The 14004-nt window shown below is 41.2% G+C and overlaps 1 long non-coding RNA gene across 2 annotated transcripts; it reads left to right on the top strand.

Moving 5' to 3' along the window:
* Positions 1-458: 458 nt before the first annotated feature.
* On the top strand, positions 459-13276 carry LOC117064069. Of its 2 annotated transcripts, none has more exons than XR_004429237.1 (5): positions 459-1592; positions 2211-2359; positions 3091-3223; positions 4652-4737; positions 12607-13276. It is a non-coding gene; the product is annotated as an uncharacterized LOC117064069 (long non-coding RNA). The 2 variants fall into 2 exon arrangements; XR_004429238.1 differs by lacking the exon at positions 12607-13276 and adding an exon at positions 8375-8414.
* Positions 13277-14004: the final 728 nt, after the last annotated feature.

Here is a 14004-nt window from a genome sequence, read left to right as displayed (position 1 = left end):
CACTCAGCAATAAAAATAACAAACTATTGATACATGCAATAACATGAATGCATCTTAAGTGCATTATGCCAAGTTAAAGAAGCCAGACTCAGAAGGAAGATTCCACATGTATGACATTCTGGAAAAAATTAAACTATAGGAAAACCTATTTGTGTTCTAGGTAAGATAATTCATGTCTCTGATTGCCTAGGATGGTCCTAACTTGTCTCTACTATCCTGACTTTACATGTAGTTTGTAATTTTCCTGACTTTTTATGTTTTTATTTTTATTTATTTATTTGTTTGTTTAAAGATGGGGTCTCACTATGTTGCCCAGGCTGGTCTCAAACTCCCAGCCTCAAGCGATCCTTCCAGCTCAGCCTCCCAAGTAGCTGGGATTACAGATGAGCACTACTGTGCCCAGATTGATTTTTTATTTTAAATAAAGTATTTTTATTATTAATTGACTTAAATAAAGCCAAGTATTTGGTAAACCTGTTGATTAGAACAACTTCTTCCAAGGCTGTATAGCAGTGTTTGAAATTCTCACTTTAATATGTTAGTAATTTTGAAAAAGGACTGAAAATAATCCTACTCTTTTCTCCTGGGTTTCTTTTCCCATTCTTTCTAGATGGAATATAACTAGCACCTCCCTTTCAAGGATAGCATGCAGGGCACTCAGTGATAAAACTAAGTGCAGTTGGGTATGAGCAGCTCAGAACAGCTAATTCCTTCAGATCTAAGGAGGTATTTGATGCGACTGCCCCTGCTGGTCACTTGGTGTGCCATCTAGTTGTGCCATGGCTCCTGCTGCAGTTTATGAGATGTGCAAAGCTGGTCGACCATTAGTCTGCAGCATCCGATGGAAATAAAGCAGATTTTAGGTTATGTGTGCATAAAAAATGTGGGGGAAATAGGATCTGAGCAGTCGATCTGTAGGGCATAGTCAAAATGCTCTTGTTAGAGTAGTCTTGTTACTTGCTGTATGGGGGGCATCACAAATATTGCTTTATTTTTATTTGTTAATATTTTTCTAAAACTTTACAATAAATGCTTTGAGCAGCAAGGAGGTTAAAAATTAAGTGCATGATTAATAAAAAATTAAGTGCTGAGTTTCTATTTCTTAAGAAAGTTGATGATGAAAGGGTAAGTGACACAAACTATTGGTTGGCATTCAAAGTGCTACAGTGGTAACATTGCCAAAACTGCTGAAGAAATGTTAACATCTGCTTCCAAGTTAGCGTAAGTAGTGTAGTGGGTTGAACGGTAGTCCATCCAAAAGGTATGTATACTCAGAACCTGTGAAAGTACCCTGTTTTTTTAAAAAAGTCTTTGCAGATGGAATTAAGGATCTTGAGATGAAATCATTCTGGATGATCCAGGTGAGCCCTAAATCCTATGACAGGTGTCATTATAAGACAGAGAGGAGGAGACACAGAGACATGGAAGAGAAGGCCATATGAAGACGAAGGTGGAGATGGAGTGCTGTGGCCACAAGGAAAGCTGACAGCCACCAGAAGCTGAAAGGAGCAAGGAAACATTGTCCCCCAGAGCCTTCAGAGGGAGTGTGGCCCTGTGGACACCTTGATTTTGGACTTCTGGCCTCCAGAACTGTAAGAATGAATTCTGTTGTTTTAAGCCACCATGTTTGTAGCAATTGGTCATGCAACCTTAGAAAACAAATAACAAGTAGTCTCGAGGATTCAACACATGAACCTACAGCAGGAAGGTTACATATCACCCCGTGAAGACTACGTATCTATTTTTCTAAATTCACTTAAATCCTTTTCATTCTAAATTTTCTTTGCATGTAAGAAAATGAAGCTGTACTCTAAATGAATTGTCTCCATTTGCAGGAAAAGAACTTTGCACACAGTTAAATGATGCCAGATTTTCATCACTGTCATCAGATGCTTTATAAAGAAAATTAGTTAATTTCAGTAATGTCTGGATTTATTTTATCCAATTCACGGAATTAATCTAATTCATGGAAGCTCCCCGTCACGATGGGGACATCTGACATTATTTCAAATGCTACTGCAAAATAAGACAACAAGTCCAGCACTGAAGATATATATATATACACACACACACACATATACACACACATATATATACATATATATATGCTTTTTTTTTGCAGTACTGACACAAATATAAATATACACATTTTGTTGCTGGTGATGGAGGGGGTGGGCAGGGAGGTTGCTGAGCAATGCGTTGATGTCCAGGTTTCACAGCCGCCTCCAAAGCAGTGCAATCCAGAGGAAGGACAGAGAAGTTATGAAGGATGTGTTCACCCACGGGAAGTCGCCAGGCAATGGACAGGCACACTCAGGACCCATCGGGACAGATGCAGCACAGTGCAAAGCCAGCAATGGTAATTACAACAACCTCTGCAGATTCCCCCTCCCTCTCTCCCTCTCTCCCTCCTCACTTTCCTCCCTCTCTCCCTCCCTCTTTCCTTCCTTCTTTCATCATTTTATTATGTGAATTTTCAAAATTATAAAAGCTAGAATAGTACAATGACCCCTCATGTCCCGTCACCTAGCGTTAATATCAATATTGATATATTGTCAAATTTGTTTTATCTATCTCCCTCCAACTTTTTCTTTTTGCTAAGGTAGTTTAAAATAAATCCCAGGACCATGGCACTTCACCCATAAATATTACATTATTACAAATGATTTCTTTCTGCTAGTGAAACTAATGCATATTTTTTATAGACAATTCAGATAAGCATAAAGGGGAAATTAAAGTTGCCCACGCTCCTACAATCTGCATCACTGTTAATTTTTGATGTTTTTTGATCTAGACCTTTAAATTATGTGTGTATGTGAATATATACTGTCTGTATGTTAATCAGTGAGAAGGCTTTCTGTAACAGAAAACCCAGTTCACACTTGCTTAGACAAGAAGTGGAATTATTTTGGCTTATATACTTGAAACACTCAGTGGCAGGATAGGTTTCACGCCTGGCTTGATGAGACCTCCTGCTCAGTTTCTTCATCGTTCTCTAGTGACTCTTGTATATTGACTGGCTTTATTCTCGGGCTGGCTTCCCTTCTGGCAACAAGACTAGGATTCAGGCTCTCACATCCGTCTTCACAGGGAGGAAGAGCCTCACTTCTCATAGCTTTTGCACAACAGTCCTGAGCTCTGCTTGGATTGGCCCGCTTGTGAACTAATCACTAAAACAAAAGACGCGAGAATACCGTGTTTGAACAACTTGGATCTTTGGGAGGTAGGGGCAGGAGGATGCACCCAGACACCGTGTCTTCACCCAGTGGTAGAGGTATTAAGAGAAGGAATGGATGCTGGGGAGGAAGCCTTTTTTTTTTTTAATTTTATTTTTTTATTTTTTTATTTTTTTTTGAGACAGAGTCTTGCTCTGTCGCCCGGGCTGGAGTGCAGTGGCCGGATCTCAGCTCACTGCAAGCTCCGCCTCCCGGGTTCCCGCCATTCTCCTGCCTCAGCCTCCCGAGTAGCTGGGACTACAGGCGCCCGCCACCTCGCCCGGCTAGTTTTTTGTAGTTTTTAGTAGAGACAGGGTTTCACCGTGTTAGCCAGGATGGTCTCGATCTCCTGACCTCGTGATCTGCCCGTCTCGGCCTCCCAAAGTGCTGGGATTACAGGCTTGAGCCACCGCGCCCGGCCAAGGGGAGGAAGCCTTAACACGTATTATCCTACGCCTTCTTACTGTCTCTATGTATGTATCTATTTATATTCTCCCTGTCTCTTTAAATCTTGGAAATTTAGTTCACCTCCCTCCCCAAATCACATTCAGGGTAAGCACACAATGCCCACTGCAAGCTACATGAATTTCTGGGGTTTGGGAGGAGAGGGGAAGGCGGCCACTTTGGGCTCTTCCTCCTTCTGCTGGACCTTCGCTCTCTGCTCTGTGACTCGCACTGACCTCCATTGTGGAATTTGCCCCCTCCTTGCATATCCCAAGAGAAACAACTCATATAAAATATTTGCATATCTGGTAGACTTCACTTAAGGTTTAGGGCATTTGGGGAGGGAGGGTTCTCAACAGAGGGAGATTTTGCCACTCAGAGGACATTTGGCAACAACCAGAGACGCTTTCGGTTGTTACAACATTTTTGGTTGTTGCAAGTGCTACTGTCTTCTAAGTGAGTAGAGACCAAGGACGCTGCAAGGCACAGGACAGCCCTCCCCAAAGGAATCATCTTCTCTCTGCGTCTGGGTTGAGAAGCTATGCTTTAAGATATCTGGAAGTCCTGGGGCCATACTTGACGGTGCTTGGCAATTCCCTCCGATTCCTTCCTGTATTCCTTCTTCATTGCTTTCCCTCATCCGTAATTCTTCTTTATTTCTAATATAGAGCAAGCTAGCTTTCCCTTAAGTTCTCATCCTCCAATAGACCTTGCTTTCAGGCTCATACCTCCACCCCAAGATGTTTAATGAGGTGTCTTCCTAAATAAATGTAGTACAGTCTCTAAAAGAAATTGTATTGCCATTTGTCAAGATAATTATTATTTCCAGCTTATTATATACCCACATCCTCCAAGTGATACTTGGGATAAAACAGTGGATAGTATTTCCCCACATGCTTTTTAAAGTTAATATTGGGTTTCCAGAATATTTTTCCATTGCTTACCGAATATGAGGCTATTTGCCAAATGTTTCTGGCTCTTCTCATTTCTAGGCATGTCGTAAGATTGTACTTCCTGACCCCTGTGACCAGTGGGGCCCTGTGCCTAGTTGACAGTGGAAGGAACATGTAACTTCTAGGTGAGAGCTTTTAATTACTGAGCTGACCCCTTTCAGGGCTCTCTATTTCCTTATGGTAAGGTGATTATTGACGTTTGAGGTGGAACTCCTCCATCAGCCTGGATATCTGAGAGACCATGGTGAAAAGAGGACCTTGTTGATATGATGTCCATGTGACACAAGAAGTAGACTTTTGTTATTTTATTTATTTTATTATTTATATGTATTTTTTGAGACAGGGTCTTGCTCTGTTGCCCAGGCTGGAGTGCAATGGTGTGATCACAGCTCACTGCAGCCTTGACCTGCCAGGCTTTAGCGATCCTTCCACCTCAGCCTCCTGAGTAGCTGAGACTATAGGTGCGCGCCACCACACCTGGCTAATTTTGTTTATTTTTTGTAGAAACGAGGTCTCATTATGTTGCCCAGGCTGGTCTCGAACTCCTGAGCTCAAAGGATCTCCTGTCTCAGCCCTGCGAAGTGCTAGGATTACAGGCATGAGCACTGCACCCAGCTCCAACTTTTGTTATTTTAAACCATTGGAACCTCGGGGTTGTTTGTTACTGCATAGTCTAGTCTATCCTGATGGATACATCTGATACCTCTTCTTCACTTTAGTTCAGAGGCTTCCTCCTCCTCATCAGATGAAGGTGACTGCGTCCATGATCATAGGGGTTCATCCTAACTGGTCTACACCAATAGTTGTCATCTGCTATTCTTTCCAGTGAGTAGTTTAGGGGTGGGCACATGTCTCTTTTGAGAGATAATGAGAGATCTGCTGGGGCTTCTGAGAAAAGCTTCCCTGATCCTAGACAAGAGACCCGAAGAAAAAGTCCTTGAGGCCTCTGGACATGGCGTTTGTTGGATGTGGTGCCTGGAGCTTTGTAGCTATCCTGAAACTGAGAAAGAGATCGACATGAGGACAAATGTGACCCATGAGGGTGGCAAAGCAAGGCTGATGAAAAGAACCTGGCCCTCGATGACATTATTGAAACTTGGAATCAACCAACCCTGAAATTTCTACCTCTGGACTTCCTGATATGTGCAATAATAAAAGTCCCTATTTTAAAGTCAATTTCAGTCAGGGTTTTATGTTACTTGAAACTGAAAACATTCTAAGTGATACATCAACTTGACTTCTGTAATGTTATTTTAATTGTAGAACATGTCTAGACTGTAATATATTTAATTAGTCTCCTGTGACTTAACATTTAGGTAGTTTTCTATTTTTAGCTACTATAATATGAAGAGGGTCCCTTTCTGAAAATAATGCCAAATAAAAGTTGTAAGCACATTTTGGCTTCCTAAGGACAGGAGGCCTATCTCCCCCTGAACCAGATCTTCATTCATCCCTTCATTCATTCATCCGGTCATTTATATTTGTTGAGTCCCTTCCATGCTAAAGGCTTAGGATAGAATAGTAAGTTCAAATTAACAAGAAACTGGGTGTGGTGGCTCATGCCTATAATCCCAGCACTTTGGGAGGCCGAGATGGGCGGATAAAGGGTCCTGGCACATGAGGCCAGGAGTTTGAGACCCGCTTGGCCAACATGGTGAAGCTCCATCTCTACTAAAAATACAAAAAATTAGCCGGGCATGGTGGCTTATGCGTATAATCCCAGCTGTTAGGGAGGCTGAGGCAGAAGAATCACTTGAACCTGGGACGTGGAGGTTGCAGTGAGCCAAGATTGCACCATTGCACTCCAGCTTGGGCAACAGAGCAAGCTCCGTCTCAAAAAAAAAAAAAAAAAAAAAAAAAGAGAGAAAAGAAAAACCGAAAAGTTCCTGGTTCTCATGTAGCTCCTAAGAGCTTATGTTCTTTAGATTTGGCAAAGCCAACACACGGTCCCTTAGTCATATAAACGTGAAGCTAATTTCCACCCACGGGTTCTTGGAAAAATAAATGGAACAGCGGATATACTGGATTGAGAGATTAAGTGTTTTGATTAATATATAAAGTAAACATGTATTTTAGCATACAGAGTTATGGCTCTAGACTTTGTAACTTCTTACAGAAATGCACAATTTTGCATGTGTTAATTTAAATGACCTATCCTTTTAAATTATTATTTATTCAAGGTTATGTGTTTTCTTTGCATATCATTTAGGAAAAGTTGGGGACAAGAGTGATAGGAGTAGTACATTTTGCCTGAGCATATGGATATATAGAAATAATACCATTAAAATAAGAACTGATTTTCGAAAGGACTGGTTTATTGTTTGTTTTTGTTTGTTTGTTTGTTTTTTGAGACGGAGTCCCACTCTGTCGCCCAGGCTGGAGTGCAGTGGCGTGATCTCAGCTCACTGCAAGCTCCGCCTTCCAGGTCCATGCCATTCTCCTGCCTCAGCCTCCCGAGTAGCTGGGACTACAGGTGCCTGCCACCACGCCTGGCTAATTTATTTTTGTATTTTTAGTAGAGAAGGGGTTTCACCGTGTTAGCCAGGATGGTCTCCATCTCCTGACCTCGTGATCCGCCCGCCTCAGCCTCCCAAAGTGCTGGGATTACAGGCGTGAGCCACCACGCCTGACCTGTTTTTTTTTTTTAAAGATAGCTCTGCAAGAAGAAGAAATTGTTTGTGCAGTAGGAGGAGTGGTGGTGGTAGGGGCATAGCATAGCTCATGGAGCACGAAGCCTGGGGATGCTGTACAGTTCTGCTTCTTGTTCGCTGTGTGATGTTGGACAACTCTCTACACTACTGAGTCCTAATATCTTCATTAACCAAAGGCAGAGATAAAATGAAATCATTTACCTCATTGGGTTACTTTGAAAAATTGCATCTTAATATATGCAAAAGAGTATAATTGGCAATGAGGTGCTGTCATTCCAGAACTCACCCCGTAGCTCTGCCTCCAAACTGCCTTCTCTTACCTTGCCAGCTTCGCCCAAATCTAATTAAGTATACTTTTGCATGACCGTGTGACTATAATTTTATAAAGCAAGATTTAAGCATTCATTTAACAAACATAATATGAATATTGTTGGTATTATGGAAGCTGATGCTAATGGCTAGGTACTACATTCTAAGCAGTGTGCTAGGCCCTGATGCATATAATATTCATCTCATGAAAATGCTGATGGGGAGTAGTTTTTCCCATTTTACAGCAAAGTGATGCTTAAGCTGTCCTTTCAATATCCTATGCTAGATTCTAGAGGTATCCATTAGCAAACACCAAGCTCTTGGTTGTTAAGATCACAGCGTAGTGGCAGAGACAGATGGGCAAACAAATCATTAAATGCATCATCAGACACATACACCGATTAAAAAGTGGAGTCCAAGTGGGGAGAAGAGGCAGGCGCAGTGGTTCACGCCTGTAATCCTAGCACTTTGGGAGGCCAAGGCGGGTGGATCACCTGAGATCAGGAGCTTGAGACCAGCCTGGCCAACATGGTGAAATCCCGTCTGTACTAAAAAAACAAAAAAATTAGCTGGGCATGGTGGCAGGCACCTGTAATCCCAGCACTTGGGAGGCTGAGGTAGGAGAATCACTTGAACCCGGGAGGTAGAGGTTGCAGTGAGCCGAGATTGCACCACTGCACTCCAGCCTGGGCAACAAGAGCAAACTCCATCTTTAAATAAATAAATAAATAAATAAATAAAATTTTAAAAAGAGTGTAATTAACTGGGAACATGTCGACTTTAGTTTTTGTTTGTTTTTCAGGTGAGTCAAGGGAAAAATACTTCAAAAATGGAGTTCTCAGGCCAGGCTTGGTGGCTCATGCCTATAATCCTAGCACTTTGGGAGGCCGAGGCGGGTGGATCACCTGAGATCAGGAGTTTGAGACCAGCCTGGCCAACATGGTAAAACCCTGTCTCTATTAAAGATACAAAAAGAAAAATTAGCTGGGTGTGGTGGTGGGTGTCTGTAATCCCAGCTACTCAGGAGGCTGAGGTAGGAGAATCACTTGAACCTGGGAGGCGGAGGTTGCAGTGAGCAGAGATCACATCATTGCACTTCAGCCTGGGCAGCAGAGCAAGACTCCATCTCAAAGAAAAAAAAAGAAAGAAAGAAAAAGAAAATTGAGTTCTCAGATATTTATGTAAAAAACAACATGCTTTTATTTATTATTACACAATGATACATGATTATTGTTGGAAAGTGAAGACAGCAAATACACCCTCTCCCAATGTCAAAGTGTCTGCTTAGAGTATCTCCCTGACATTTTGTCGCCCTTTGCCTCAAGTCAATGGGAGGCAGTGACACCATACATTCTTTCTTTACACGGAGTAAAATCTATCAGCATTATCCTCTAACACTGATTAATTCTTAGTCATTCTTAGGAAATCCTTCTCTGCTCGGGTTTCATAAATCATCACCCATATTTTACTCTAGCAACTTGAAGATTGATTTTACAAACATTTAAATTATTAGTCCATCTGGAATTAATTTTGATATAGATGGGAAAGATGTGTCATTATATGACAAAATGGATGTCTTTGCAAATGGTACTTACTGCTATTTATTGAATAACCCAGACTTTCATCACTAATTTGAGTTGGAAACTTTTCCATATACTAAACGACTATGTGTATTTGTGAACGTTTTTGGGCATGCTATATATTGTGCACTGAATTTTTGCTCAATCGATACTGCATTTTAATTAATATTGCTCAATCGATACTGCATTTTAATTAATATTGTAGGAGGTTTTAATGTCTAATAAGAGAGACCCTCAACCTTTCTTTCCAAAGATCAGTTGGCTTTCTAGCTTGTTTATTGCTTCTGAAGATATTTCTAATCCTTTTATTTTCAAGTTCCAGGTACCCATGAAGATGCAGAAAAATCTTCACACTCTCAGCAATTTAACAATCTAAGGTAACAGATAATGTAATACCAGAAGCAGAAAGTAAGATGTCTAAATTCTAAGAAAATCAGAGTTGGGTTTAGAAAAAACTCCTAAGGATTCTACCTGAGGAGTTTCCTGGTTTTGATGCCTCTGATTATACCCTGAATACACATTGCAAAACTCTATTTTTGCTATTAGTTTGCATTTTGTTTTGTTTTATTTTGTTTTTAGAGACAGGATCTTACTCTGTCTTCCAGGCTAGAATGTAATGGCACAATCATAGTTGACTGCAGCCTCAAACTCCTAGGCTCCAACAATCCTCCCACCTCAGCCTCCTGAGTAGCTGGGACTACAGATTGTTTTCATGGTTGTTGGCTTTTGTTTGCAAGGAAAACCTTGGATTTCTCAGCCTGTGAACAGGAATATTTTCTCAGGCTCTTGATAGACTGTTTAAGAAAGAGAGGACAGAGGCACATGGCTTTCCTCTCTAGTCACATAAAACAAAGCTTTAAGGGATTCTTTGGATTGGGGCAGATACAGAGAATTTGGGTGTGGGAGTGGTCAGGAACCTTGGGGGTGACTGTGCTACCTTGATTTTGTGTGTTAGACCTTGGACCTCATATCTTAGAAGAGTCTACTTCATAGTCTGCAGAATGGGCCCATCTGATTGGGTAGGTCACCTGCAAGTCAGCTTGCACCTTTGCAGGGGAGGAAGATAAAGGGGGCACCTGTGTTAGTTATGCCAAATTGATGCTGGTCATTAATGGGGTGACGGTCGTAGCCAGATTTCTCCTTCTCTCATATAGGGGCAGAGGATAGTTGAACATCATGTGGCAGACACAGTTGTTTGCCTCCTGTGGCCCTGTGGGTAAGTTAGGAATAAATGTCAAGGAGCAATTGACTTTCTCCCTGCTTGGGCCTGATTGTTTTCCCCTTCTTCATAGGTTAAAAAAAGTGTGTGCTTCAGCAAAAGAAACTATCATCAGAACAGGCAATCTATGGATTGGGATAAAATGTTTGCAATGTATCCATCTGACAGAGGTCTAATATCCAGAATCTACAAGGAACTTAAACAAACTTACAAGAAAAAACCAAACAACCCCATTAAAAAGTGGGCAAAGGACATGAACAGGCAATTCTCAAAAGAAGACATTCATGCTGCCAACAAACATTAAAAAAAGCTCACCACCACTGATCATTAGAGAAATGCAAATCAAAACCACAATGAGATACCATCTCACACCAGTCGCAATGGTGATTATTAAAAGGTTATGAAACAACCAATGCTGGCTCGTTTGCAGAGAAATAGGAACGCTTTTACACTGTTGGTGGGAATGTAAATTACTTCAACCATTGTGGAAGATGGTATGGCAATTCCTCAGAGTTCTCGAACCAGAAATACCATTTGACCCAGCAATTCCATTACTGTGTATACACTCAGAGGAATATAAATCATTCTAATACAAAGATACATGCATGCATATGTTCATTGCAGCACTGTTCACAACAGCAAAGACATGGAATCAACCCAAATGCCCATCAATAATAGTCTGAATGAAGAAAATGTGGTACATGTACACTGTGGAATACTATGCAGCCATAAAAAGGAACCAGATCATGTCCTCTGCAGGGACATAGATATGGCAGGAAGCCATCATCCTCAGCAAACTAACGCAGAAAGCCAAACACTGCATGTTCTCACTTATAAGTGGGAGCTGAATAGTGGGAACACATGGACACAAGGAGGGGAACAACACACACGGGGGCATGTCGGGAGGTGGGGTGAGGGAGGGGGAGCATTAGGGTAAATAGCTAATGCATGCTTGGCTTAATACCTAGGTGATGGGTTGGTAAGTGCTGCAAATCACCATGACACATGTTTACTTATGTAACAAACCTGCATATTCTGCACATGTACCCCAGCACTTTAAAAATAAAAATAAAATGATGTGCTTGCCCAGTGCCCACTGTGTGCCAGGCCTCATATGTTGCCTTGCTTCAGTCTTAGAAATTATACTCACAACACCGTGATGTGGGAATAATGTCGTTCATGTTTCCTTTCCTTTGTTATTTTTACCATTAAAGGAACTGAGGCTCAGCAAGGTAAAGCGACTTGTCCAAAGTGGGGTTGTGTCACATGGATAGAAAGCAGTCTGTAAATGCTTATTGGTAATGAAATTTAAGTTGAAGGAAAGAAAAGTAAAAGGTGACTTTGTGCTTTTATTCATTCGGTATTTGCTCACTGAACAACAGCTCACTTTCAGGAACAAAGCACTACGTTTTCATAGCATCGTCTTCGGTTCATCACTCCTTGTAAGAGCTGCTTCAGTGTTCGTTAATAATTTTTCTCTTTCTTCTTTCAGCCTCATTTCTTTCTCCCCCAGAGATATAACACTACTCTGGTATATGTCCTTGGGTACACCTATGTCCTTGAAAAATGTATGTAACATTATTTTACATAGGTGTGAGCACATTTGCATATGTATACATATGTAAATTACATACATAGCATTGTGCTATGCACTTCATTCTATTTCTTGCTTTTTACTCAGTGCTTTTAAGTTCCCCATACATTTATTTATATCCATCTAGTTCATTGCTTCCGATTGTTATATCCTATTCCATAATATCCATCCATGTTCTCCCAATGATGGACAACTGGGTTACCTCTATCTCTTTACTACATCAATAATGTGTTGGGATTCTTGAATATGTTAACATTTCTCAGGGGAAAATATCTGGTCCTCTATACTTTCAGTGGCAAGTCAAAGCATGTAAGGAGAGCTGGACAGCTGGAGATGGTGTAATATTTATTTTAAATGCAACTAACAGGAACCGGAGGGCATCCCCCATTAAAGAGACTGCTCTACAAAGAGAACCATTAACATGAATGTAAATCACAGTAGCTTCAGGGACAGTTTAATAACAATCTGACTTTTTATTGGGTGAACAGGAGATGTACCAGCTTTCTCCTTACAGAGTCTTCTGGATCTTTTGCAAAGAGAGATTATATCTGAACTGCTATCGAGATGACTGAGGGCAGAGGGCTGCTCTGGGAGTAATGGCCATAAATCCAATTAGTAATTCACTTTCTCTTTTGCTACAGGCTCCATTTCCCCTGAATGTGGAGAAGATATGCATGTCGGCCATACTTCAGAACCCGGTCAATCCTGAGGGCTCTGTGTCATCATGCCACCAAAACATGCAAGACACCTTGCATGGGAAAATACCAGAATGATACACATCACCCTGGCGACAGTAGAAACCTCTGCTGAAGGGAGAGGAAAAGGTGGTGGCTTGATGGCCTGGAGACTCGTCATACTTTATTCTGTATACTTGTGTCTTGCTTCAAACAAAAATGTGTTCCTGTCTTACTTGTGCAATAAGGAAAAGGAAAGCCCTTTAGGGACCTCTAGAGAAGTTTAGCAAGGTTAGAGCTCATAAAACTCCCTCTTTACGAATGAGGAAACAAGGCAGCGGGAGCACTAGCAGGTTATGTGTTCCTGCTCACATGGCTGGGTGCGGACCAGCGCTTGTCCCTCTTGATTTCTCCTCTTCAGTCCGGGGGACACTGGGTACATGTACCCATGTGACCAGCGGGCAAAGCTGCAAGTGGACCAATGACCCCAGAGGCTGAGCCAATGCAGAAATGTCTTGGATTCCAGATCTGTTCTTGAGAACTTGGAAACTTAAGAAATCAAATGCTTTAGTGACTAATCTTTATGATCCAAAGTAAAGAATGGAGATGGCTTGGATTAAAAACAAAACCTGTACCAGATTAATTTTGATTTTTAAAAAAATCACGTAATTGAGACCAGCCTTGGCAATATGGCAAAACCCTGTCTCTACTAAACATACAAAAAAATAGCTGGGAGTGATGGCATGTGCCTATAGTCCCAGCTACTCGAGAGGCTGAAGAGGGAGGATCACTTGAACGTAGGAAGTTGAGGCTGCAGTGAACCGTAATCATGCCACTGCACTCCAGCTTAAATGACAGAGCAAGGCCTTGTCTCAAAAAAACAAACAAACAAACAATATTGCATAACTGCTTTACATTTATTTTCTCTGAGATCGAAAAGACACATTTTGAGAACACAGGGGTTCTTTCTCTTCTTATTATCTATACTGACTACAAAGGTGTTTCTTGTGGGTTGATCATTTAAAAAATATTATTATCATAATTGAGGTATAAATGACAAAACCACACTTGCATGAGCTAGTGAAAAAAAAAAAGCACAAAGGATTTGGGTTTGAACCCCAGCCCTGGCATTTACTTGTCACCTTGAGCAAGTGACCAAACCTCCCCATGCCTTAGTTTTATTATTTGTAAAGTGGGAATAATATCACCTAATTCACATGATTACTATGAGGATCAACTGAGATACTCTAAGTAGAGGTTTTAGTACAATGGCTGGCACATAGTAAGCACTCAATAATCATGACCATTATTATTTTAATAAGGACATATTCACTATTATTATTTTCCCTTGGACTACTCCAGGGA

Source organism: Trachypithecus francoisi, unplaced genomic scaffold (genome assembly GCF_009764315.1).
Source record: "Trachypithecus francoisi isolate TF-2019V2 unplaced genomic scaffold, Tfra_2.0 Lachesis_group19, whole genome shotgun sequence".
NCBI lineage: Eukaryota > Metazoa > Chordata > Mammalia > Primates > Cercopithecidae > Trachypithecus > Trachypithecus francoisi.
Note: the sequence above shows the minus strand (reverse complement) of the source record. Positions and strands in the feature narration are given on the sequence as shown.